Raw genomic sequence first — 25,635 nt, 5'->3', positions numbered from 1 at the left:
TGGATGTGCCCAGTAAATAATAGTTGAAGGCTGCTATTAAATCCCCTCCCAGCCTTCTCTTCTCCAGACTAAATAAGCCCAGTTCCCTCAGCCTCTCCTTAGAAGTCATGTGCCCCAGCCTCTTAACCATCTTTGTTGCCCTCCACTGAATTCTCTCCAGTTTTTCTGCATCCTTTCTGTGGTGGGGGGCCCAAAACTGGACACTACTGCAGATGTAGCCACACCAGTGCTGAATAGAAGAAAAGAATCACTTGCCATATGACATTTTAAAACAAGGTGTATCAACAGTATGAGCCTGTAGTGGCGATGGGCAGTCCCACTTGTTCCATCTGCAGTAACATCTGCAGCTCTCATATCACTCTGATCTCCCTTGTAGGTGGTAATCAACTTCCCAGAAGAGTGCCCTACCCACCAGGGCTAGACTGGTTTGGGGCACCCTGCACTCCTGTTGTTAAGGTTGTTCCAGTGGGTAGTAGTGTCAGATTTGTGAGGCCAAGAGGAGAGCAAGCAAGAAATTTCAGAGCTTTATAGACCAGTGAGGCAGGCATTCCCTTGGGACTGAGGAGTCCTAGGTTTCTCTTTGCTTTCAGGGTTATTCCTGTTATTTTTTAAACTGAGTGGTCTAATGAATAATGCACAAATGGTCCAGGGAGCAAGCAAGAGCAAATATTATTCTATATCTTAATGGCTAAGACCGCCTGCAGGGAGGGGTAGGGGTGGGGATCCTTGGATTTCAGTCCCTGCTTTCAAAATTGGATAGAAGTGAAGGTGTAGCAGCACAAGTTTTAGCAACCAGCCTATGTACACAGGGTTTGTGAAGAATTTCTACTCAGGCTGATAGCGTGGCTAATGCCCATTCTACTTTATCTTCACTGCTAGGCTTCCCAAGCTAACTAGATTAAACCAATACATGCTGCAATTACACCTTTGAGCTGTTGCAGAGACATATCTTGAAATGAATTACTTTAGAGTACAGTGTGGCTGGTCCTATCATTACATAATATTCCCATTAATCCCTGAAGTTAATGATGTACACAGTTTAGAGTAGGGGAAATACCTTTGGCAGTGTTCTGACATAGGCTTTGTGATAGCATCTTTTAAAGACATGTATGCAAATATATAAATCTGTTTTGACCATACCTCTGCAGCAATATAACTGTAAGGGCCTACATTCAAGGGAATTCATGATGCAGCTTTTGACTAGATTTAAAGATCATCTAAAAAATTGCTACATACAGAAAACTGTGGACAAGACCAATAAAAAAGTTAACAAGACCAGACCAGCAGGAAAGATTTATGATAAGTCTTTTAAAAAGACTTGCAGCTATTTTTTTCCCAGGGTAATACATATCTGTAGTTACTTGCTCATGGAGCAGCTCTGAGTTGTTCATTAATCACATACCACAAAGAAAAAGTTTTGAGACATGTGTTTGTCTAGACATACTGGGCATGCAAGGGGCAAAGACAGGATCGACTCATGCCTACACCCTTCGGTTCCACACTAAAGTCAGTGTCACATTTCTAGGTAAAGTGTAATTTTTTAAATGTCACATCTGTTTTTAAAGGATTTTTCACTCTTAAATCCAACACAGGAGACGTTGGATTTTTTTATTTGACGATGGATTGCTTAAAGTAACTGAGGTCCATTTGACTTGGATGTTGTATTTGAACGCAGAACATAATTCCCATGACTTATAAAAATGCTATGTTTTGCACAATCTCTCCACAACATATGTGAAGAGAATGGGGTCAGATCCAAATCAACCTTATAGATGTTTTTGCTTAGGCATTGCAAGAGCCAGATGTGGACACCTGACTACATAAATAAACTTCATTTTTGCACAGAGGGAGCTGGAGATGGAAGTCTGTCCCTCTGGGTCCATAAGAGTGTCTTTGTGAGCTGTGCTGAGTAGCTCTTTGATGTGTAGATCAGGTAGGATTTCTTCCCTGGAGGTGTCAGATGGCAGGCAGGGAGGTAAAAAAACTTCCTTGTTGTTCTGCAATGAAGTTTAAAATCCTAAATGGGCTGAAATTCGGCATCTTCCATGCTTTGGGGTGTACTTGGTAGCTGTGTTGGTCTGAGACAAAAAGACATACAAAAAAGAAGTTTATTTCCTACCTACGGGGACTTTTTACCATCTTGTACCATCTACACTTTCCCCAGAGCCTGAAGAAGGGAATTTGACCCCAAAACCTTGCAGAAAAGTACAATTTTCTTGCCATTTTCCAGTTGGTCTAATAAAAAGTATCATTTTGGAACCAAGAGTTCTAGTTTTTTGTATGTCTTCTTGTCTCAGACCAACACAGCTACCAAGTACACCCCTGTGGTCATATTTTATAATAAACTGCACAGGTTGACTTCAGGCCCTGTCTGACACTGATCTGGATTACAACGCAGCTGAGGCAGACACCTGGGTGGCTGATCTGAACTGTTTTTAGGCACATGCAGCCACCTAAGTTGAGATGCTTAAGGATCTTTGGGGGCCCAATGAAGGCACCTAATGTATTTCAATATTTAAATGGTTTTGTAGCATGTAAGTGGGCTGCTTTTTGTGACTTAGTGCTATAAATTCTGCCTAAGTCTTTGTTAGGCACCCACAGTACAGGAATTACTTAGGATTTGGACTTGGTCTCTGCCTTGAACATCTATGATCTCATGCCACAATGCTGGGATCCTCCCCTGCTGCGGGTGCTCGTGCACTCCCTGAAAGGCTCTGGCTGCACAAAACCAGTTGTGCGCTCAGGTTTCAGGCAGAAGTGATGCACTGCATGGTGGTGCCAGGCAAAAGGCTTGGGGACATTCTTCCTGGGGAGGAAGCTTGACAAGAGGAGTGTGCTCCTGGAGTGCAGGAAGTGGGAGGCTGAGGGAAGATCAAAATAAGAGAGACAACTTCAGGCTCTCAGGGGCCTGAGCCTTTGGGACATGGAGGAAGGAGATACTGATTAAAAGCAGCGGGAATCCTCTTGTAAAATCAGCACTAAGTAGTGATGAGATCCCTGTGTGAGTCATCATTTCTTATGCGTTTTTCCTCCTAAACTCTCTGTTTTAAAGCAGATTTTTCCTGATGCCTCGCAAGCTTGTTTTGAGACAGGGCTTGTCTGAGCTTCATGAAACACCAGGGTACTTAGTAAACTAACCTGCAAGAATAGACAGCAGCTGCAGAGCATTAAACAAATCGCCCCACCTATAGGAAATTACTTGTAATACATACGCAAGCCATTTACTGGTGTGTGCGATGATGATACATGAATCTATGGTGCCAATGCATTAAACCTGGCAGTGTGCATTGTGAAAACAAATTCAGTCTGCAAACACGGCAGGGCTGTATTAAAGGCTTCTGAACTTCAGTGACCCTATCCTTACTTCTAGTTCTTTCTTTACTTCCAAAACCTGCTTGGAGAAGTAACCTTTGAAGAGGTGCCAGCAATGCTGAGTTTCTTAGTGATATTAAACTGTGGGCAGGTCTGTACCACTCACTGTGTACAGTTACTGATATGAGGTAATAAGACAGCTAGAATGGATAGGTTTACAAAGGCTTCTGTACAGGTGATTACAAAAATCAGCAGCCAAAAAAGAACACGGATAGACATGTGAAATAGGTGCTGATACGATTGTTCTGCATTCTCCAGGGAACTTGCTCAGTTTGTCCATTTTGATGGACTGTGCCCAGAAAATAATGTATGGTGACTATGTGGCCCATAAGGCCCAAGCAGAGGAACATAGAGACTTACCACACCTCTTTTTCTAGACTTAAAAAGGAGAGCATTAGGGAATGATAAAAGTGAGAGAAGACATCTGTGTATAGTCTGACCTCCCATGTCTGCTATTTTTCAAGTGAATAGGTGTATTTTTCATACTGTACTGGTTCATATAGTCAATGAACCAGATTCTAATATTAGTTGCTGAATGTACTACAGGCAGGATTCCCAGATACCGCAGTGACGAGCATGGAATAAAAATCAAGAGACGAGAAGAGAAGAGAAGAGACAACTTCCTGGCAATGGGACTGGGAGTACTTTCCCAAGGGAATTTGAAGAGGCACAGTTTAGATGGGACAAAGCACTAAGAAATGTGCAGCTGGGAATAGTTGTAGATTGATAGGAAGAAAGAGGGCAATGCCTGGCTTCTGTTTCCATCTCTAAGTGTATTGTTTCTCTAAGTATCTGATGTGACACTTTCACTTGGGAAGAGGGTGCATTCTTAAATCTGGTTAGCTAACTTGAGTTTAAGGTATGATCCTAATATTGTTTTTGTACGAGTCTACCAGGTTGACAGTTCAGAGTATTAGGAGTAGGGAAGCCCTTATAGATAGAATAGATAGAAATAACTATCCTAGATATTTGTAAAGCACTTGTGACTTTAGCACTGACACAAAAGTATGTTGCTTCTCTTTCCACAGCAGGGGTTTATATAAATACCTCAATGTTCAGGAGGTGTGGGGGATATAAAGTCTTTGCTATTTCAGTTATATTCCTGAGCTGTGATAAACCAAGATGAGACCTACATTAATTGGTTGTGGTCAGTTACTTCCCTGTGCTTTTTATTGTCTGAGCACTTTCCTTCAGGTGAGAAATGGGTAAGTTTGATGACAGCACTTCTGATTTTCGGTTTTTACTCCTTGGAACCTGTATTAGTAGCAGATATGAATATTATAACATTGCCTTGGGAACAAGATAGAGCAGACTGATTTTCATGTCTATAACTATACTTCTTAGTATAGGTTAAGTACAGATCACAAGGCATCCCTTGCGTATTGTAAAACATGCCATGTAAATAAGTCATATTTCACTTAAGCAGTGCAGGGATTTGGGATTTTTAGTTTTTCCCTTTATAGTATGTGTTCTGGCAGCTTAGAAACCAGTTTCCTCTCTGTGCAAACATTCAAAATCATCTGGGGTGTTCAGCAGAAAGTCCATCTAGAGGTTGAGGTGAGGGTATTCACCAGTTTTTTTTTTACTTCCTTTATGAAAAATGTGACTGAGCCCAAGGTCATTGGCATTCTGGGTGCACTGCTAGATCAACTCACTCAGGATTTTATTAAGAGCTTGGGCTGAATACATTGAGACTGGACCAAAAAATTCCTTTAGAGACCACCTACTCTAGTAATCTGATGTGTGTCTGATAGTGGCTGTCTAGTGTTGAAGAGAGCTCATTAGTTACATAGAAGAAATCAAATTATTTTAACATCACCTCAGAAGACTACTAGAACCCATGTCCAGCTAAGTTTTTAGCATACTTCTCTCTTTCTCCCCCCATCTCCCCTCTACTTATTGATAGTACTATACCAGCGCTGTTCAACCTTCTTTCCTGGTGAGCCAGATGTACACTTTGGGCAGATATTTGTGGGCCATATCCCACCAGTGATCCTGATCTGGCACCAGGCCTGGCATGGTGGCCACCATCAAGGTAATGGAAAGTGGCTTGGGGAAGCCCAGCTGCAACCTGGCCCTGTGGGGTAAAAGGGGGCATGGCTTGGCCCTGCAGGGGGGAGGGGGCGTGGCCCAGCCTCATTCTGGCTATAGGGAAAAAAGGGGGCATGGCTTGGCTCCCAGAGGAAGGGGAAGTGTCATGCCCTGGCCCTAATCTGTCCCCATGGGGGGAAAGAGGGCAAGGCTGAGCCCTGCGGGGGAAAATGGGCATGGCTTAGCCCCAAACCCAGCCCCAAGGGGGGATTGCAGGGACTGTGGCTCAGCTCCGATCCAGATGCGGTGGGGAGGGTGGCCTGACTGTGACCAACAGAGCAGGGCTTAGGGTTTGGGAACTGGGTGACCATATTAACGGCCACAGCTTCCCTGCCATCAAGTTTTCCACCCTGTGAGGAGCCCCATGGGCCAGATGTGATGGCTCCGTGGGCCACATTTGGCTGGCAGGCCAGAGGTTGAGCCCTCCTGGTCTATACATTCCCCCTTACTGTACCATCTGAGAACCTCCTACTTTTGGATATATTTACCTTGACAGTAACCCTCTGAGGTTACTGTCATCCCCAATGACAGAAAGGGAACTGAGATAGAGAAAGACTCAGATTTAGATCCACAAAGTGTACTCTGAATAAGAAAGTATCAGAAATCAGAATTGCTGCCAGTACTTTTGACTGCCTATATTCCTAGTGGAATCGACACCTCTGAATTAGGCACCGAGGCTCCTTATAGAGCAGAGCGGGAGAGTTAGGCACCTCGGAATAGACTTCACAAAAGCTGGCGTGCTGGGTCGGGACCTGCCTTCACCTGCCAATAGGCAAGCCAGGAAGAATGGTAGGCATGCTCTGAGGAGACCTAACAATTTGGGACCTATAGCCAAGAGAAGCATGAGGATCCCCAGTGTGGATGACAACAGGGGTTCAGTGTAACCAGGGTACTAAGAGGCTCAGCTCTGTCAAGACCGATGTGCTTCTTGGATTGCCAGAACCAAAGTAGGGAACTCTCCTGGAAAACCTTAACTGCAGGACACTTTCCTATCTGCTTCCAATAAAAGTGTTGAAAATAGCTTGGCCACGTGTATGTTGGCAGCTTAATCATTTTCAAATACATCTAGAGGTTGCATGTTTTTATAACCCTTATTATGAATGGATCTTGTTCCTATTAAAGCATCATAAAGCTTCTATTTTACATGATGTTTGTTCAGATAACTGTGGTGATGTAATGTTTTAAATAAACACTGCATTGCTCTTGAATTTAAAGGGATATGTTATGGGTAGTGTAGACATTTGCATATGTATTTGTGTGCAAGTGTGTGTGCTGAGAGGGAGAGAGGGACAGGAAGAAGGAAGGGAGAGAGAAAGAGAACTATATTTCATACTATGTGTCTTTATGATGTTCCTGGTTGGAAATGAGACTCTCATTTTTTTCTGAGATGATGATGAAAATAGTTTGACCTATCTGTGCCAAGAGCCAGCAAATTCCCAAAGGAATTGCAAGTAAATGCTGTTGAATACAATACAATATAAGCAAATAGCAATAGTTGTTATTATTATTTTTGTTGTTGTTATATCTTAATAAATAAATGTTATTGCCTGTATCATGTCAGATTTTCCCTGAGAGAACCCCCTACTCATTAACCACAAGTTAAACTTTCCTTTATACCACAGTGTGATCAAGCAAGTAGCATTTTTCATTTGCACTTGTAATTGTTTTTTTTTCCCCCATGAAAGTATTTTCAATTATTTAAGTCCCTTAAGCCCTGGAGCTTATTTTAGTTGTTTGTTGCAAGCACAAAGTAACTTGGAAAATGATCAGCCTTTCAGACCATAAATGACCTGACAGCTAGAAGTTTGCACAATCTTCAGTTTTGTGATGAGATGGATCAGTTTTCATTAGCATGGTAACATGTCCCTGTAAAAATGGTGCTAGTGATTATTAAAAGCTGGGTAGTGATGAGTCAGAATTTTGTCAGCTGATACGCCTGCAAGTTAATTTTCCCATCAGCTGGGACGTTCCTTATGGCCTAGATTTCACCCATAGAGTGTTTTACCCTTTTAGCTTTATGATACTAACATCATAACAAATATCTTTTGTAGGTCAGATTTTGTACAGTCAACTGACAGCATTTCTCAGCTCCTATTGAGGTATTCAAACACGTCTTCTTTATTTATATTGTGCCTCGAAACCCAGTGTACCCTTGACCTGTGGGCCTGGGTTGGCATGACCGGCTTGGCGCGGAAGGGGTAGATGACCAGACAGGTGGGGAATAGCGGCGAGTAGGAGTCAGGCGGCTTGAAGCGTAGTGGTTATATGAAAAGTTTATTGTACTTACGCTACCGATGGTTGCAGCGTAGGCAGGAGAGCTGACTTGTTCAGTTACAGTGCATAAAACAGAACAATCTAAAGGGGTCTGTTGGTTCACGGGGTTCCTGAGCCGAGCCCTTGCTTTCTAACCCAGAGGCTAGGTGCCGCTGCCCAACTCAGTAGTCCCAGAACTGGTCAACAGCTTATGCACAGGGAAAAACTATAATGCACTTTTGATCAGTAAACTTCCGAGAGCTCTTTGACGAGAAGGACAGATGAACCAGTGAGAAACGCCAAAATGAGGGTCGGTGTCGGGGAGATGTCTGCAGGTGGCCAGTCTGCTGACTGTGTCTCCTTGGTGTGCTCTGAGTTCTCCGGCCTTTGGCGGGAGTCTGCTCTTAGTTATAGTCAGCAGTGACCAATAGCTACATGCCCATTGTGAATATTTACTGACCGCCAATTATGTTCTTACACTAGCGACCTAGATACATATTCATCTGACCTAATTACATTATTCATCTGACCTACTTTACTGCCCTCAGTGGGTTCAAAAGGTCAAAGATGTGCTGTGTACCTGCAATCTTTATCATTGCAGTCAACAAGTCTCTAAAACATGGAGAACAGAACTTTTAACAAGCTCCAACTGCAATGCATCTCTCAGTCGAAAAATAAAGGCCACTACTGCTGAGGGGTTTTTATGGCCTGTGTCCTTACTAAGTTATTATAGTCTTTTGCTTTGCTGGCATCGGCACTTTAACTGACAGGTAAAATTCAGACATGACAATTTACAGATATGCAAAGTTATGCATGTAATTTCTGCAAAACAATACAATACATTCCTCACCTTCCTTTAATCAATGCTTGTTAATGAAAACATGCAGGCTTACATTATGCCCTAATTGGCAACACGTCAGAGCCAGGACTTGGACTTACAGAGATTCATTGGGCCACTGTTTAGTTAAGTCAAGGGATGTGGCCATTATGGGTGACCTAAACTATCTGGACATTTGCTGGGTAGAGCAGTCAGCCAGGTCTGACCGCTCATGTAGTTTCCTAGCCAAGTTACAGGACCTCCATCTAACCCAGGAGGTACACAGTCCCACCAGGGGAAATGCCTTGTTGGATCTGGTCCTGGCCACAGGCAATGACCTTGTGAGGGGACTGCGGGTGCTCGACCACCTGGGCAATAGCGACGATTGCCTACTGGAATTTACCATCCAGTGCAGGGTGTCAAAGGCCTGCAGCAAGACAGTAGCCCTGGACTTCAGATAGGCCAATTTCAATGAGTTAAGGAGACTAGTCAGGGAGGCACTGAGGTCCTGGGTGGGGGGGAGAGGGGGAAGTTGGGAGTCCAAGAAGAGTGGTCATTCCTGAAGGAGACGATCCTCCAAGCCCAAAGCGTGACAATCCCCACGCGGATCAAAGGGGGCAAGAGTGCTCAAAAGCCCCCATGGCTCACCAAGCATTCACGAATGCCTCAAAGCCAAAAAAGAGGCATACACCTAATGGAAGGGAGGGGCCATCACCAAGGAGGATTATACTTCCTTGGCTTGAGATTGTAGGGAGGCTATTAGGAAGGCCAAGGCAAAGATGGCACTGGGACTAGCGAACCAGATCAAAGATAACAAAAAGTCCTTTTTTAAAATACATAGCGGGTAAAATAAGGTACCAAATAATGTGGGACCTCTGTAGGACATACTTGGTAATCTGGTGGTAGCACTAGATGACAAAGCTAATCTCTGTAACAGATTCTTTGCTTCCATTTTTCTGAGCAGGGACAGGAACATCCCCCCCACTGGGATACCAGACGGCCCCAGGGGAGGCGCAGCCAGGCCCAGGGTCAGTGAGGACCTAGTCAGGGAACTTCTGGAGGGACTAGATGTGTTCAAATCAGCAAGTCCGACGATCTCCACCCCAGAGTGCTTAGGGAACTGTCAGAGGTCATTGCAGGACCCCTGGCACAGCTTTACAAGCACTTGTGGTGCTCTGGTGAGGTACCCGATGACTGGAAAAGGGCCAATGTGGTCCCCATTTTCAAAAAAGGGAGGAAAGAGGACCCAGGAAACTATAGGTCTGTTAGTCTTACCTCAGTCCTGGGGAAGCTCTTTGAGAAAATTATCCAGGTGCACATCTGTGAGGGTCAAGCAGGGGAGACCAGGTCACAAAATCCTTGGACTCAGGTGCCGCGGTGGAAGTAGTCTTCCTGGACTTTAGGAAGGCCTTCGACAGTCTCTCACTCCATTCTCATTAAAAAATTAGGAGATTGTGGTGTCGATGCCTACACAGTCAGATGGGTCACTAATTGGCTGGAGGGTACTCTCTGACCCACCCAGAGAGTGGTGGTGGATGAGTCATTTTTGACCTGGAGGGATGTGGGCAGTGGGGTCCCCCAGGGCTTGGTCCTCGGGCCAGCACTGTTCAACATATTATAGTTTCATAGTTTTATAGTTTCTAGGGTCAGAAGGGACCTGAGTATATCATCTAGTCCGAGTAGATCATCTTCAGTGACTTGGATGAGGGGGTGAAAAGCACTTTATTCAAATTCGCAGAGGACACTAAGATGTGGGGAGAAGTGGGCACGCTGGAGGAGAGGGACAAGCTACAACTAATCTCAACAGGTTACAGTGGTGGGGGGATGAGAACAGGATGAGTTTCAATACTGACAAGTGTAAGGTGCTGCATCTGGGGAGGAAGAACCAGCACCATACCTACAGGTTGAGGAACTCCCTTCTGGTCAGCACCAAGGCAGAAAAGGACCTGGGAGTCATTGTTGATGTCAAGATGAACATGGGCCGGCAGTGTGGGGATGCAGTCAGGAAGGCCAACTGCACTTTGTCATGTATCCATAGATGCATCATGAGCAGGTCCAAGGAGGTGATCCTCCCCCTCTATGCAGCACTGGTCAGGCTGCAGCTAGAGTACTGTGTCCAGTTCTGGGTGCCGCACTTCAGGAGGGATATGGACAGCATGGAGAGGGTCCAGAGGAGGGCCACTCACATGATCGGGGGCAGCAGGGCAGGCCCTACGAGGGGAGGCTACGGGACCTGAACCTGTTCAGCCTCCACAAGAGAAGGCTAACGGGGGGGATCTGGTAGCTGTCTACAAACTGGCCAAGGGGGACCAGCAGGCAATGGGAGAGTCCCTGTTCCCCCGAGCACTACTGGGGGTAACAAGGAACAACAGCCAAAAGTTGACTGAGAGTAGATTCAGGCTAGATATCAGGAGGTGCTACTTCACTGTCAGGGCAGCTAGGATCTGGAACCAACTTCCAAGGGAAGTGGTGCTTGCCCCTATCCTGGGAGTCTTCAAAAGGAGGCTAGACAGCCACCTAGCTGGGGTCATTTGACCCCAGCATCCTTACCTGCCCATAGCAGGGGGTCAGACTCGACGATCTGCTTAGGTCCCTTCTGACTCTACCAACTATGAAACTATGAAACTGCCAAAAAAAGGGCCTGCATCTATTATGTGCCAAACTGGGGGTGAGGAGGTGAGAAATGGCCAAGTTCCTTTTGAGTTCAACAGGAACAGAATTTGGACATATACGTGGTTCACTGGTCATAGACCCTACACCATAATGTACCTATCTACACACACTTCTTTTTGGGGGGACACCTACTAAGAGGTCTACCAGGGGATTAGAGCTGCAGGAGCCAGAACTGGAGGTGAATCCTGCAGATGAAGCAAAGCAATAAAACACACATCTCTTTGATAGGCGCCTATGGAAGAACATTGCTTCCGAGATCATTATTTCTTTTAGTTCAAGTCTTTTTCAAATTGTGGATGCTTTACTCAAAGTTAATTATTATCCTAAAGTGACAGTATGTGCTTCTAAAATTGTTTCAGGGATGGCCACTCAACTGGCTTTTGACCCCTTCACCCAGGAATGAACTCAGATCTGCAGAGCAATTTACCTAAAAGGAAACAGTTTTGAGTGTTCAGTTAAATATTTACTTATGCCTTTTTTGGCTTGCTGATTTATTCCCATGTCCTCTCAGACACCACCATTAAATTCCACTAACTTTGTGGATACTTTTCTGCTCAGGCAAAGTTACTCAATACTATTTGGACTTGTCAGCTACTACTTAACTGCAAATATTTTCATATTTATGTTATAAAGGCCTACAGAGACATCACAGATAATTTCTTCCTGTTCTTGGAGAAGCGCATATGTGTGTGCTTGGGATTCAGATGGCTGAATGTTGGCTTTAATAGCACTAGAGTATCATGCCATATGCACCAATATAATAACCTGAAATGGGTAAGCACCAAGACCTGTCAACAGTTCTTGAATTAATGGTTTGGCTCAACTGCACTCTCATCAAGGATTAGGTCTGTGGAGACTCCTCAAAGCACCTGAACATCCATATAGGCTAAAGGAAAGCCAGAGGAGAAGGAATCATTGGGTAAACCTGGCTCCAGATAGATTGTAGCTTGAATTTAGACTCACAAGAGTACTTTGATGGTGTTGTAGTTAGGCACCCAGGTTCCCTATGCATTCTATGGGAGACTGAAATGCCAAACGATTCACAGAAGTCACCAAGTGAGGAACTGCTTATGCTTAAGATAGTCAGCAGTGGAAGGGAAAAGAGTGAGGCATAGGCCAAATCCTTCAAAAAGATCATGAAGGATCCCACCACATGAGAGTCAATAGCCTGTTAGTCAGGTTCTCACCTTGGATGTAGGGGATCTATGTTTAAAGCCCTGTGTGGATTACAGACGTGATCCCTGGTTTCCCATAACTTGGGTAAAGTTTGGGTCACCCAGCAATTGGATAATCTGAAGTGGGACTTTCTCAATCTCTCAGGTTGGAGCTGTTCCACTGGGTATAAATCCACTGGGTTTGTTAAGCTAGTGAGAGAAAAAGAGTCTGTTGGCCAATGGTTAGGGTGCTGATACGGGAGATTAAGAGCAAATCTCTGCTTCGGTAAGAATTGATCTATTTATACCAAGGGAAACGTTCATCAGGAGGGCTTGAAAGTGAGACTTCAGAATGTACCACTGGTGAGACTCCTCACCGGGGATCTGGGGGGCTTGGGTTCAAATCCCTGATCTAAATCTGGCAAAACAAGGGTTAGAATGCATATCACCTCCATAACAGGTGCTCCTACCAATTGGTTATCATAGGGACATACCAGCATATGAACCCAACAAATTCCCCACTTTCCAATTTCTGGCTGTCTTTTGTGAAGACTCAATCTGAACATACTTGTGTCAGGCCACAGCCTCAAACCAGGGATCTTAGCCTGGCCAACATGACTGCTCAGACTGATCCAGGCTGCTCTGAAGCCTCCAGCAGGGCCTAACCCTCCACCCACTCCCTATCACCAGACTGGCCAACCCAGGTCCACTAAGCCTCCAAATCCCCCATATAAATCCCTTGACAGTCACAGGAAGTGTCTGAACAACAGGGCTCAACCTGATCTGCGGTGGATTTGTGATGCCCTCTGACTTGTTCCTTTACTTTCTTCCATGGATGATCTCCTGACTTCTTGACCTAGCTTGCTTCTTGACTCTGCTCTCTGTCTGAGCCTTGGTTCATTGACTCGGCTCGCTCCTAGACCCCACGGGTGGATTGAGCTCATGAGTTCCTGACCTGATTTGTCCTCAGACTCTGCTCACTCGTCCTGACCCCGGTTGGCACCTCCATCCCCAAATGGCTTCAGACCTGTTTGCTTATGTCCTGGTGCGACAACTTGTCAGGTTGTGTCCCACTGGAGAGATAGAGCATGTGTAGTGTCGCGGGGCACTCCCGTGCCCCGCTCCTAAGGAGACGCCCCCGGGAAGGGGAGAGGTGTAGCAGGAGGAATAGGGCTGCTGAAGCACCCTGGAGCAACACAGATGGGGGTTGCTAGGGCAACCAGGCAGGTCATGTGGCCAGGAGGGGGCAGGGCCAGGCCCTTATAAACAGCTAGGCCCAAGCCTAGCTAGCAGTACCCTTCTGGATGCCACAGGAGCAGGAGCTCTGTGGCTGAGCTGAGCGGCCAGAGTCGGGGGTTGCAGCCTTACCTTACTGACCGGCTGCGGTGATGCTAGGGACGAGAACACCCTGATAAGAGGTAGGGCTGAGAGCCCGAGAGGGGCCGAGAGTTTGCATTACGAGCGGGTAGGCTCTTTGTTGGTTTTGTTACAGCCGTTCGGGCTTGGCTTGAGTTATGGTTAACCGGAGGACCGGGTGAGGCTGTAGGGGAGCGAGGAGGCCTCAGCGGGGCTCCCCAGCAGCTTGGGGGCTCCGGGTGCCCAGTAGGGGCACAGTGCCAGGGGGGCACAACTGTTTGTGCCGGAGTGGCACGGAGCACGGGGTTGGACCCCGGCCCGTAAGGGCGGCACTTTGCCCAGTGGGGCAAAAGACCCAAGAAAGGGTCAAGGGGGCCAGGCACGGCTACGGCCACCTGAGCCCCAAGCGCGGAGAGGGCGCAGCGCGGAGAGCGCGGTACAGGCCCCCGAGAGGGCGCAGCGCGGAGAGCGCGGTACAGGCCCCCGAGAGGGCGCAGCGCGGAGAGCGCGGTACAGGCCCCCGAGAGGGCGCAGCACGGAGAGCGCGGTACAGGCCCCAGAGAGGGCGAGGCCTGGAGAGGGCGCAGCGCCGAGAGCGCGGTACAGGCCCCAGAGAGGGCGAGGCCCCGGAGAGGGCGCAGCGCCGAGAGCGCGGTACAGGCCCCAGAGAGGGCGAGGCCCCAAGAGAGGGCGCAGCGCCGAGAGCGCGGTACAGGCCCCAGAGAGGGCGAGGCCCCAAGAGAGGGCGCAGCGCCGAGAGCGCGGTACAGGCCCCAGAGAGGGCGAGGCCCTGTTAGAAATATTATTAAAAATGCATTATCAATAGCTGTTAGCTCCCATCAATAGGGTTGTCCTTTGAATAAGCAAGGCTGCCAGCCCTCCTTGTCTCCTTAATGAGAGAGGGAAGGGGGGGTTGGAAACTGAAGGAAAAACTCCAAGAGCTCTCTTTGTTCTGCAAATTTACTATCTCTTTGTTACACTAAATCATACTTTCCTTGATGGCTCCCACGGTTTTTAGGCTAAGATAAGAATAATTGCCATTTTAGCCTTGAAGTTAAACCCTCCATAACCTCCAGTGCTTTCTGGGCAAGCGTAATAACCTAATACATATTAAGCCTATCCGCCCCGCATACTTAAGTAGTTAATTATAATACACATGGGATGCATGATCTGACGTATTCTCATGCATGTTTGTATGAACCGGAAATGAGTTGTAAGAGTTCCTGTTTCTGTACACGTGCCAGAAAAGAGGGGATAAAAGCCTGCTAATGATTGTACTCAGGGGCAGAGGGTTTTGATCTTTTGTCTTCTCCCTCTGACCCTATTTGCAAATATATACCTTTTGTCTCACCAACAATGTGTGCCTAAGGATTTGTTATTCAATGAGCCTCCAAAGAAAACGAACCGAGAGAGAGTTTTTTTTACTTCAGCCCCAAGAGAGGGCGCAGCGCCGAGAGCGCGGTACAGGCCCCAGAGAGGGCGAGGCCCCGGAGAGGGCGCAGCGCCGAGAGCGCGGTACAGGCCCCAGAGAGGGCGAGGCCCCGGAGAGGGCGCAGCGCCGAGAGCGCGGTACAGGCCCCAGAGAGGGCGAGGCCCCGGAGAGGGCGCAGCGCCGAGAGCGCGGTACAGGCCCCAGAGAGGGCGAGGCCCCGGAGAGGGCGCAGCGCCGAGAGCGCGGTACAGGCCCCAGAGAGGGCGAGGCCCCGGAGAGGGCGCAGCGCTGAGAGCGCGGTACAGGCCCCGGAGAGGGCGCAGCGCTGAGAGCGCGGTACAGGCCCCGGAGAGGGCGCAGCGCTGAGAGCGCGGTACAGGCCCCGGAGAGGGCGAGGCCCCGGAGAGGGCGCAGCGCAGAAACAACCCAGGGAAGGGTCAAGGGGGCCAGGCACGGCTACGGCCACCTGAGCCCCAAGCGCGGGAAACCCGCAAGCGCGGAGAGCGTGGCAGAGACCCTGAGTGGGGCCGCAAGCGCAGAGGGCGCAGCGGAGACCCCGGGAGGGGTGAGAGGAGCTAGGGAGACCCAAGGGCGTCGGTAATAGGCCGGTGGGTAAGAGCCCGGCCCAGGGGCGCCAGGCGGGTGACGAGCCCAGGGTGCCAGAGGGAGAGCACCCGAGGGGCAGGGGACCAGACAACGTCCCCCGGGACAGCTGCGAGGCTTGGGGCGTGCTAAAGGGGAGGTTTGGAGGCATGCATTTGCCCATAAGGCTGGGGTGAGAGTACCCCCACTTTGGAACGGAGGGGATACCATCAAGGTGTCGTTAGGGGTAAGTAGGCAGCCTCCCATTCTGAACCTCAACATCAAAGACGTGGCGGGCGAGTAGAGGGTGCCAGACCACCCTAATTGGCACGGCAGAGGGGCGCTCGCGAGCTCACGGCTGCTCGCGGGGCCATCCGTGACATGTAGACAGAGAATTTGTAAGCCAGTCTGCTTTGGTTTTGGCAACGGTTCCAACACTAGTACAATGTCAGGGCTTGTGAGGCTTTTGGTAGGCCCACCAGCAGAAACAGAGGTGCCTAGTGGATTTAGGGGCTTACAGGTTTAGGCTGAAACTTAGACAAGATATTGAGGATGTCAATACCACTTAAATATTTGATTTTGACAAAGGCAATTTAGTGCCTAATCTAATCTTTAATATCTGTACTCTAGAAAAACGTTTTAGGTTTTTGCATACCTGCCTTATATCTATATGAGGTTGGACTATGTCCACATCTTCCTTTTTTGCCTTCAGGCTCTCCTTCAAAAGGAGTTTCTCCAAATTAGCCAGTTTCCTCCTTGTCCATATACATCCAAAGGGTCAGCATCTCTCTAAACATGGGTGTAAGAGTCCCAAGGTCATTATTATGCCAAAAGCTTAATTTGGCCCAGTAAGTTTCTGTGATATGCCGTTCCCTAAAAACGTTAATGCCCATACTTTGTGAAAACTTGTGTGCATAAATCAGCTGTGTCCCTGACACGGACATGGCAAAGCTCAGTATAGCAGACAGAGTAGCGCTGTAAGCTGCTTATGAATTCTCTCTCCAAAGTGTTAAGTCCATTTCTGTCAAAATCATCCAGTTTATTTGACATATCTTTATTTGACAGTTTCATTGTTGACAATGGCTTGGTAGAATTTTATAAGACTTTGTTTTTGCCCTTTATTTGCCTCATCAATGCCCTAAAGCTGGCAAAGGGAGACAAAACACCAATTACTGGCAGGGAAATACCATCCCAAAGTTGATGGTTTGCCTCCATAACAGTTTTTTTACCAGAGCTGCGAGGGCTAGCAAACAGTGCAGCAGCAAGCGTAGGAGGGTGAGCGGGGCGACTGCCCAGGGCTCCGAAGTGAAGGGGCGCCAACAGGCACTGCCCAGCGGGGTCTGGGACGGAGCCGCAAGTGCCTTGTTTGGGGGGTCGTGTGGGCTGGGGGAGGGTGGCTCCTGCCGCTGTGTGCACTCCTGGGCAAGCATGGTGGGGGGTGCCCCCCACATCTGTGCGTGGGGCTAGGGTGGCCTGCCGCTGCGGGCTTTGCCCTGGGTACCAAACTTCGTTGCTGTGGCACTGGTAGCAAAGATGTGTTTTTTGCCTCACCAGCATCATCTACAAAGTCTTAACCAAAGACTGTTTTTGATAGACAGCTTGGTTAATCCGAATCCTTCCACTTGGTTGCTGGTGTAAGTTCCTCCGGTTGTAAGGAAATGTCTGTTTACTTTGCAGATAAAAATGGATTTGATTCAAGCCAACCTCTTTATGGCAACAGAATTCGAGCAGTATTAGAGGAGAAGAAAGCTGGGCCCTGCATTGCTGCTGGAAGGTCTAGAAGCACAGGGAGACCTTCACTCATCAGCTGCTGGCAGGGCACTCTCCTCAATTTTGGATTATGCTCCCTTTTTGGGCCAGAGAGAGCCCAAATCTGCAGCCAAGCCCCACTTCACATGCATTGGGAAAGGGCTGGAGTCACTGGCACGGGGGATTGTTTGGGAAATCTGCAGGATTGGAAAATGTTGGGTTAGTTTGTAGTGTGCTTTAACTGCTTGGGGAGTTTTTTTGCGTTTGTGGGGGGCTATCCTGTTTTTGTTTTGTGATGACATTCCACTGAGGACAGATTCATATTTCTTTACTGAAGCCTGAAGTGAAACCTTGAGTCATATCTTGTATTCCTCCCTTGGGCAGCTCCAGTACCTTTTTTAAGATGAGGTAAATTCTCCTCACTTAGTCCAAGCGTCTCTCATCTTCCTTGCCCACCTCACTGGCCATCCCTTGTAGCTCATCCTGTGGTCAGGTTGCCTGACCCTTAGGATGAAATAAATCTAATGGGTGAGGCTCTGCAAGATCTTCTTGAAAATCCAGTCACCTACCTCCCCTTTACAGACACTCTGTGCCCCCTGATGTCTGGTCTATTGTTGAACCTCTTGAGCCTTGTCATTCCCATAGGCTGACTCAGCATCATCTACAAAGTCCTAGTCAAAGAATGTTTTTTGCTAGATATCCTGGTTAGTCCAAATCCTGACCCTTAGGCTGACTCAGTCTTATCTGGGTGTATCCCAATGCAGGCCTTTGCTTACATTCCTTCTGCTGGCCTATTTTTTCCAGACCTACTTCATTTAACTTTGTGGTTAAAAGCAGCAGATCATGGCTCTGCCCTGGGCCCTGGCCCTGCACTGTCACCGTCCCATGATCCTGGCCCTGGCTCCAGCCCCAGCCCTGGCCCTGGCCCTGGCCACCTGTCTCATTCCTACATGATGCTCACTGCCCATCTACCCAGTCAAGCATGCCCTAGTCATGGGGGTCTCATGTCTACTTCTTCCATGGACCTCACCCACTCACTCCATCTGGTGTCACCAGTGGTAGGTGCGAGACAGATAAGGCAGCTGCCCAGGCAGTGGGGCTGGTGGCGGCAGCAGCAGCAGCAGCAGCAACACAGGCATCGGCAGCCAGGAGCAGCTGCCACCAGGGCTGCTGAGAAACCAAGTCCAGCCACTGCGGTGTCCCAGGCCCCCAGCCTGGGCTGCCCCTCCGCACCTGGGCCAGGTGGGGCTGAGGGACCCGCCACAGGCTGGATAAAATCCCTTGGCAGGCTGGATCTGGCCCTCTTGCAATATTTTGCCCATCCCTAAGTTAGGCTGTTCTCAGTGGTGGCAAATGACAGAATAAGGAGCAATGGTCTCAAGTTGCAGCAAGGAAAGTTCAGGTTAGATATGAGGAAACACTTTCTCATGAGGAGGATAGTAAAACAGTAGAACAGGTTTCCCAGAGAGGTGGTAGACTCTCCATCCTTGGAGGTTAAGACTAGGCTAGACAAAGTCTTGTCTGGGATGCTCTAGTTGGAGGTGGTCCTGCTTTGAGCCGGGGTTGCACTAGATGACTTCCTGAGGTCCCTTCCCACCCTAATTTTCTAGGATTCTATAACAGGACCTGCTTTCTCTTTCTTTACCAGAGCCCTCTGCCTTTTACTCCTGTCTTTCTTTCTTATATCCCTGCCAGGGTGGGGCCTCCCAGTCTGAACTGCCCCTCTTAGCCAGCCCTTCCCTCTTTTCTCTTCCCTCTTCTTTCAAAGCATCTTATGAAGTAGGCTACTGCCTATGAAAGCTTAAATTCCTCTGAACCCTTAGTCTCTAAGATGTTACCCCACCCTGCCTTCTGCCTGACTTCAGACTAACAGGGCCAAATATCCATCTCTCTCTCTCTGTAATGTGAAGCAAGGTGGCCTTATTAAACCTGAATAATCCAAACTCCCACCAAAGTCAGCTGGAGCTTGGAGTACGCAAAAAAGGCAAAATGGGCCCATACATTTATGTCTTTTAACGTACCCCATGAATGCAATTCAGCTCAGCACTGAGGCTCAACATGAAATGGATGCAATATGTAAGCCTTGAGCATTGGGGTTTGAGTGTAGCCAGGTCTCATGCTGGCTCTCTGCTCTGGGATTTTTTACCTGGACAAAGCAGGGTTTCCTTTATCCTTGTCTGAATGCTGCTCCTAGCATTCAGTGGGCACATCTACCTGTTTTTTTAGGTAATGCATATTAAATCTAGTACCTCCATTGGGAGGTCCTGGAAAAATATGCATTAGCCTATTTTAATATACATTAGAAAAGAGCATGTTTTTGTGATGCCATAATTCACATTAAAATAGGCTACTGGGCATTAAAGTGCACTTGTAGATGTGCCCAATATGTAGTATGCTCTTTAACTTGGTTTTGATTTAACACAGCAGAGTAAAAAACCTACAGTATCTTAAAAGAAGCTTTTATTGACTGACTTGCTTTCTGTTGTTGACATAATTCAAATCATAACTATAACCATATTGAACTGATTATGGGATTGGAAAGGATCATAGTCTGGACACAGTCCCATCTACTGTTATCATGGTATCATGTCATGAAATCCTTTTTGTAAGCTTATTGAACTCTATCTTAAAAGTAATTAGTTTTTTTGGCCCTCCATACTCTATTTTGGAAAATGGTGAATAGTTCTGTTAAATACACATAAGACAATGTTTCAGTAAATCACATCCAGAGCAGTTTTGTTAACTTGCATATGGCATTTTCCTTGGGTAATATTTCAATTTGAGCTAAGAGCATAATCAAAATCCTAGGAATTAACCATAGTAAACCCAGACACAGTCAAGTACTCCTACATTCATTCCTTGATAGGGTCTACCCAAAGATCTGACTAAGTATAACCACAAGCTTTTGAGGGTTACAACACATTTTAAGCAGCCCTATTGCAGTGTTGGATTTATTCCCATAAAATATGAATGGAGAAATTAATTTAAAACATTAAATCAATCCTTGCCTGGATGCATTTGGCTAAGAGGTTCTTTTATGCCACTGTCATTTTGCTTCCTTTCTGGTCTGCTGTCAACAGCACGACAGTTTCGATGCCTAAGCAATACCGGCTAGCCTCTCTGATGTTCTACCATGGGTTATTAGCGATAGAGTCAATTATATGGGATATAAAACGCGTAAACAAAGGAAGTGATGAGCTCTAGAAAGCTGTCAGCTGGAATGTGTAAACAAGGCTTTGGTTCAGCAGCTTAACAAATATTCCAGGAACTTCTCCCTTCTCTGCAACTTTGGGGAAAGAATTTTCCTCATTCACTGTGCCTGTTTGTGGGGGTTGGTGAATCTGCTGCTGATTAAGGTATGGTTGTAATGGGATGAGAAAAATTTAGCTTATGCTTGCGAGGCACTGTGCTCTTCTGATTCAGGCAGGGGAGTCATTGGCAAGCATCTTGGAGTCCATGCCTGGATTTGTCAGACTGGCTCCCTGTTGGACACTGGACAAATTTCTCAACTTCCCCAACTAGCTTTATGTACAAGGTGGGCATCATGAAATGCCTACTGCGCTCAAGCTGGGAGTAAAAAAAAAAAGCTGACAGCTCCTCTGATAAAAAGAACTAGGTAAGTACAAAGGGCCACAATACAGTGGCTTTGGCATGTGGGTACCTGGCAGTGAGCTATCTGACTCAGGAGGCAGCCCCATAAAGGTGGCCCAGAAAGAACTACTCTATGAACAACAGTATGTCTCAGAAGGGATTTATGTGGGCAGGCCTGACCCAGCAGAAGACTGCTGAGGCTGTTTCCTTGCAGTGCCGCAGAGGAAAACCTCCACTTCCAGTAGGACTGCAGCACTGGCAGCATCAGTAGGCCTGGATTTGAGCCTCCAGTTTAGTTGCATATGGTATTTTCCATATGCAACTAAAAGATTAAATTCAAAATTTCCATATGCAACTCCAAGATTAAATTCATAATTTAAGCACCTAAATATATAGTTCGTTATTTTTTTCCCCTAAAAGCAATGAGCCCCTTGCCTTTAGCAATGACACGCTTGCCTTTAGGAGAGAAGTTTCTATTGGCTTCACTAGGTACTTCTAAGTACTTTGCACTTTTGAAGATTAGGCCATTCGTCTTTAGGTGCTGAACTTTAGGCATCCACTTTTAACTATTCATTCCTTCACTGATGCTCAGATGTTGCTTTATCTCCCTTTCTGAGTACCACCACAGGTACATCAGAGAGATTAATCTTACTGTATATGTAAGGCCAGCTGCAATGCATTGGATAAGATTTGAACAACCTGCCAGTTTTCCTACTTAGCTGAATGAGAGATTAATGAGAGCATCATCCTCATGATGACTGAATACACTGATCCATAGGTGTCAAACATACAGCTTATAGCCTGCATTTGGCCGGCAGAACCTTTCTATCATGCATATCTGGGCTAATGGAGGGCATCAGAAGTTGGGCTCTTTGGCCCTGTTGGGCAAGGCCATTGGCAGCTAAGCACTGCTGGATCCTGCAGTCTTGCAACCCCCACCACTGTTGGACCCTGCCCTATCCCCAGCTACTGCTGGACCCTGCACTACCCCCACTGCCACTGCCATGGTAGCCACTGTAGCAGCTCTCATGCCTTAAGTTTGATATTGCCCACAAAGAGTCCCAAGGTCCAGATCCAACCTGGGGACCCAGTTGAGTTTAATGCCCCTGCTCTAATTCAATAGTTTTGACCATTGTTACATTTAATTTTAAACTAAAACTGATGAACTCTAATGATAAGATGCTAATGATCTACATTTATCCAAGAATCTCATAGTACTTTATAGATGGTTTGTGCCCTGCAACACTACTGCACAGTGCTAATAAGCTACTGCGCAGTAAGCTTCTTGTGTGGACGTGGCCAATAACTCATAGGCTGCATCCATACATGTATTCATAGAATCATACAATCATAGAAGTCAGGTCGGAAGGGACCTTGTAGATCTTCAAGTCCCACCCCCTGCCGGGCAGGAGAAAAAACTGGGCTCAAATGATCCCAGCTAGGTAGGCATCAAGCCTCCTCTTAAAGACCCCCAGGGTAGGAGCCAGCACCACTTCCCTTGGAAGTTGGTTCCAGATTCTATCTGCCCGAACTGGGAAGTAGTTCTTGCGGATGTCTAATCTAAACCTACTCTCCAACAGCTTGTGGCCGTTATTCCTTGTTATGCCAGGGGCCACTGGGGAAACAAGGTCTCTCCCAAACCCTTCTGGTCCCCACCTAGTGAGTTTATAGACTGTCACCAGGTCCCCCCCTCAACCTTCTCTTGTGAAGGCTGAACAGGTTCAGGTCCTGCAGTCTCTCATTGCGGGGTCTGCCTTGCTGTCCCTGGATCATTCGGGTGGCCCTCCTCTGGAGCCTCTCAATGTTGTCCACATCCCTCCTGAAATGGGGTGCACAGAACTGGACACAGTACTCCAGCTGTGGCCTGACCAATGTTGCCTAGAAGGGGAGGATCACCTCCTTGGCCCTGCTAGAGATGCACCTGTGGATGCATGACAAGGTGCGGTTAGCCCTGCCAACCGTGACCTCACATTGTCGGCTCATGTTCATCTTGGAGTCAATAATGACTCCAAGATCCGTTTCTGCTTCTGTGCTTTCAAGAAGTGCATTTCCCATCTTATAAGTGTGCTGCTGGTTACTACTGCCCAAGTGCAGCACCCTGCACTTGTCAGTATTGAAGTGCATCCTGTTTTTGCTAGCCCACCCCTGCAACCTATCCAAGTCTTGCTGCAGTCTTTCCCTCCCTACTAGCGTGCTCACCTCACCCCAAATTTTGGTATCATCAGCAAATTTAAACAGGGTGCTTTTCACCCCATCATCCAAATCACTGATAAAGAGATTTAACAGCGCGGGCCCAAGAACCGAGCCCTGGGGGACTCTGCTGCCCACTTCTCCCCAGGTTGAATATGACCCATCCACCACCACCCTCTGAATGCGACCCTTCAGCTAATCTGCAATCCATCTGACTGTGTAGGCATCAATGCCACAGTTGCCCAATTTTTTTAATGAGGATGGGGTGGGAGACGGTGTCAAAGGCCTTGCTGAACTCCAGAAAGACTACATCCATGGCAACACCTGCATCCAATGCTTCTGTGACGAGATCATAAAAAGCAATCAGGTTGGTCTGACATGACCTGCCCCTAATGAAACCGTGCTGGTTGCCCTTGAGCATCATCTCTGAGGCTGGCCCATCGCAGAAGTGCTCCATGATGATCTTTTCAAAGAGTTTCCCTAGGATTGAGGTAAGACTGACAGGCCTATGCTTGCCTGGGTCCTCTCTCCTCCCTTTTTTAAAATGGGGACCATGTTGGCTATCTTCCAATCATCCGGCACCTGGCCTGAGCACCACGAGTGCTCATAAAGCCATGCCAAGGGCCCTGCAATAACCCCTGCTGGCTCCCTCAACACCCTGGGGTGAAGAGCATCTGGACCTGCTGATTTGAACACGTCTAGCCCCTCCAGAAGCTCTCTAACTTGGTCCTCCCCAACCTGAGGCCTGGAGGCATTCCCCTCGAGGCTGTCTTGCATCACGGTGGGGAAGTCCCGGTCCCTGCCAAAGAAAATGGAGGTGAAGAATTGGTTAAAGAGGTCTGCTTTCTCCTCTGGCACAACCACCAGATTGCCCAGAGGATCTTGCAGGGGCCCCACGTTTCCCGGTGCTTTCTTCATCCTCCCTATATATTTGAAAAAGGACTTTTTGTTATCTTTGATTTTGGATGCTAGTCCTAGCTCTATGTCCACCTTAGCTTTCCTGACAGCCCCCCTACAGGCCTGAGCAGAGGAGGTATACTCCTCTTTGGAGACAGCACCCCCCTTCCACCGGGTGTACGCCACCTTTTTGGCAATCGGGCATTCCCGTACACCCTTGGTGAGCCAGGGGGGCTTTTGGGCACTCTTGCCCCCCTTGCTTTTTGTTGGGATGGTCATCCCTTGGGCTCTGAGTATTGTCTCCTTAAGGAACGACCACTCATCTTGGGCACTGAGTTCCCCTGCCCTTGAGAACCCCAGTGCCTCTCCCAGTAATCTCCTCAACTTGTTGAAGTTGGCCCTCTTGAAGTCTAGGGCTACCACCTTGCTGCAGGCCCTTGACACCCTGTGCTGGATGGTGAATTCCAGCAAGCGATGATCGCTATCACCCAGGTCATCAAGGACCTGGAGGCCCCTTACCAGGTTGTTGCCTGTGGCCAGAACCAGGTCCAACAGGGCATTTCCCCTGGTGGGACTGTGCACCTCCTGAATTAAGTGGCGGCCCTGTATCACGGCCAGGAACCTCCTAGAACGGTCCGTTCTGGCTGACTGTTCCTCCCAGCAGATGTCTGGGTAATTTAAATCACCCATGACAACTACATCCCTTGCCTTAAGTGCCTCTGCAAGCTGGCCAGAAAATTCCCAGTCCAGCTCCTCCCCTTGGTTGGGGGGTCTGTAGTAGACCCCCGCTGTTAGATCCCTCTCCCCACGGCCCCCTTGTATCTTGACCCAGAGCACTTCAGCTTGCCCCTCTGACCCCATTTTGCTGGCAGAAGATGTGTATTGCTCCTTGACATAAAGCGTCACACCCTCACCTTTCCTTCCTTCTCAATCCTGCCTGTAAAGCCTATAGCCCCTAATGCTAACTGCCCAGTCGTGGGATGAATCCCACCAAGTTTCTGTAAGCTCTATTATGCCTGGGTCTGAACTGGCTATTCTGAGGGCGAGTTCCTCCTGCTTATTCCCCATACTACGAGCATTGGTATATAGGCATTTAAGGCCCTGCCTAGCTGCGTGTACCACCCCCCGATTTGGGAGACTGTTTGGACACCTGTTTCTTACCTGGGCACTCCTAGCATTTGTTACCGGTCCTGCTTGGGTGGCCCCCTCCCCCCATGACGCTAGTTTAAAGCTCGCCGTACAAGATCAGCCAACCTGGAAGAGAAGACACGCTTGCCTTTAGGAGAGAGGTGAAGCCCATCCCACGCCAGCAAGTCCCCTGCCCGAAAGTATGGGTCATTATCAAAGAACCCAAGGCCTGCCTGGCGGCACCAACTGCATAAGCACCAGTTGACCTCGCCAATGCAGGCCTCGTGTCGCTGTCCCTGCCTACTCACTGGAAGAAGAGAGGAGAATACCACCTGTGCCCTAGCTCCTTA

This window comes from Crocodylus siamensis, chromosome 1 (genome assembly GCF_052110815.1).
Source record: "Crocodylus siamensis isolate JL-2025a chromosome 1, ASM5211081v1, whole genome shotgun sequence".
NCBI classification, from domain to species: domain Eukaryota; kingdom Metazoa; phylum Chordata; order Crocodylia; family Crocodylidae; genus Crocodylus; species Crocodylus siamensis.
Note: the sequence above shows the minus strand (reverse complement) of the source record.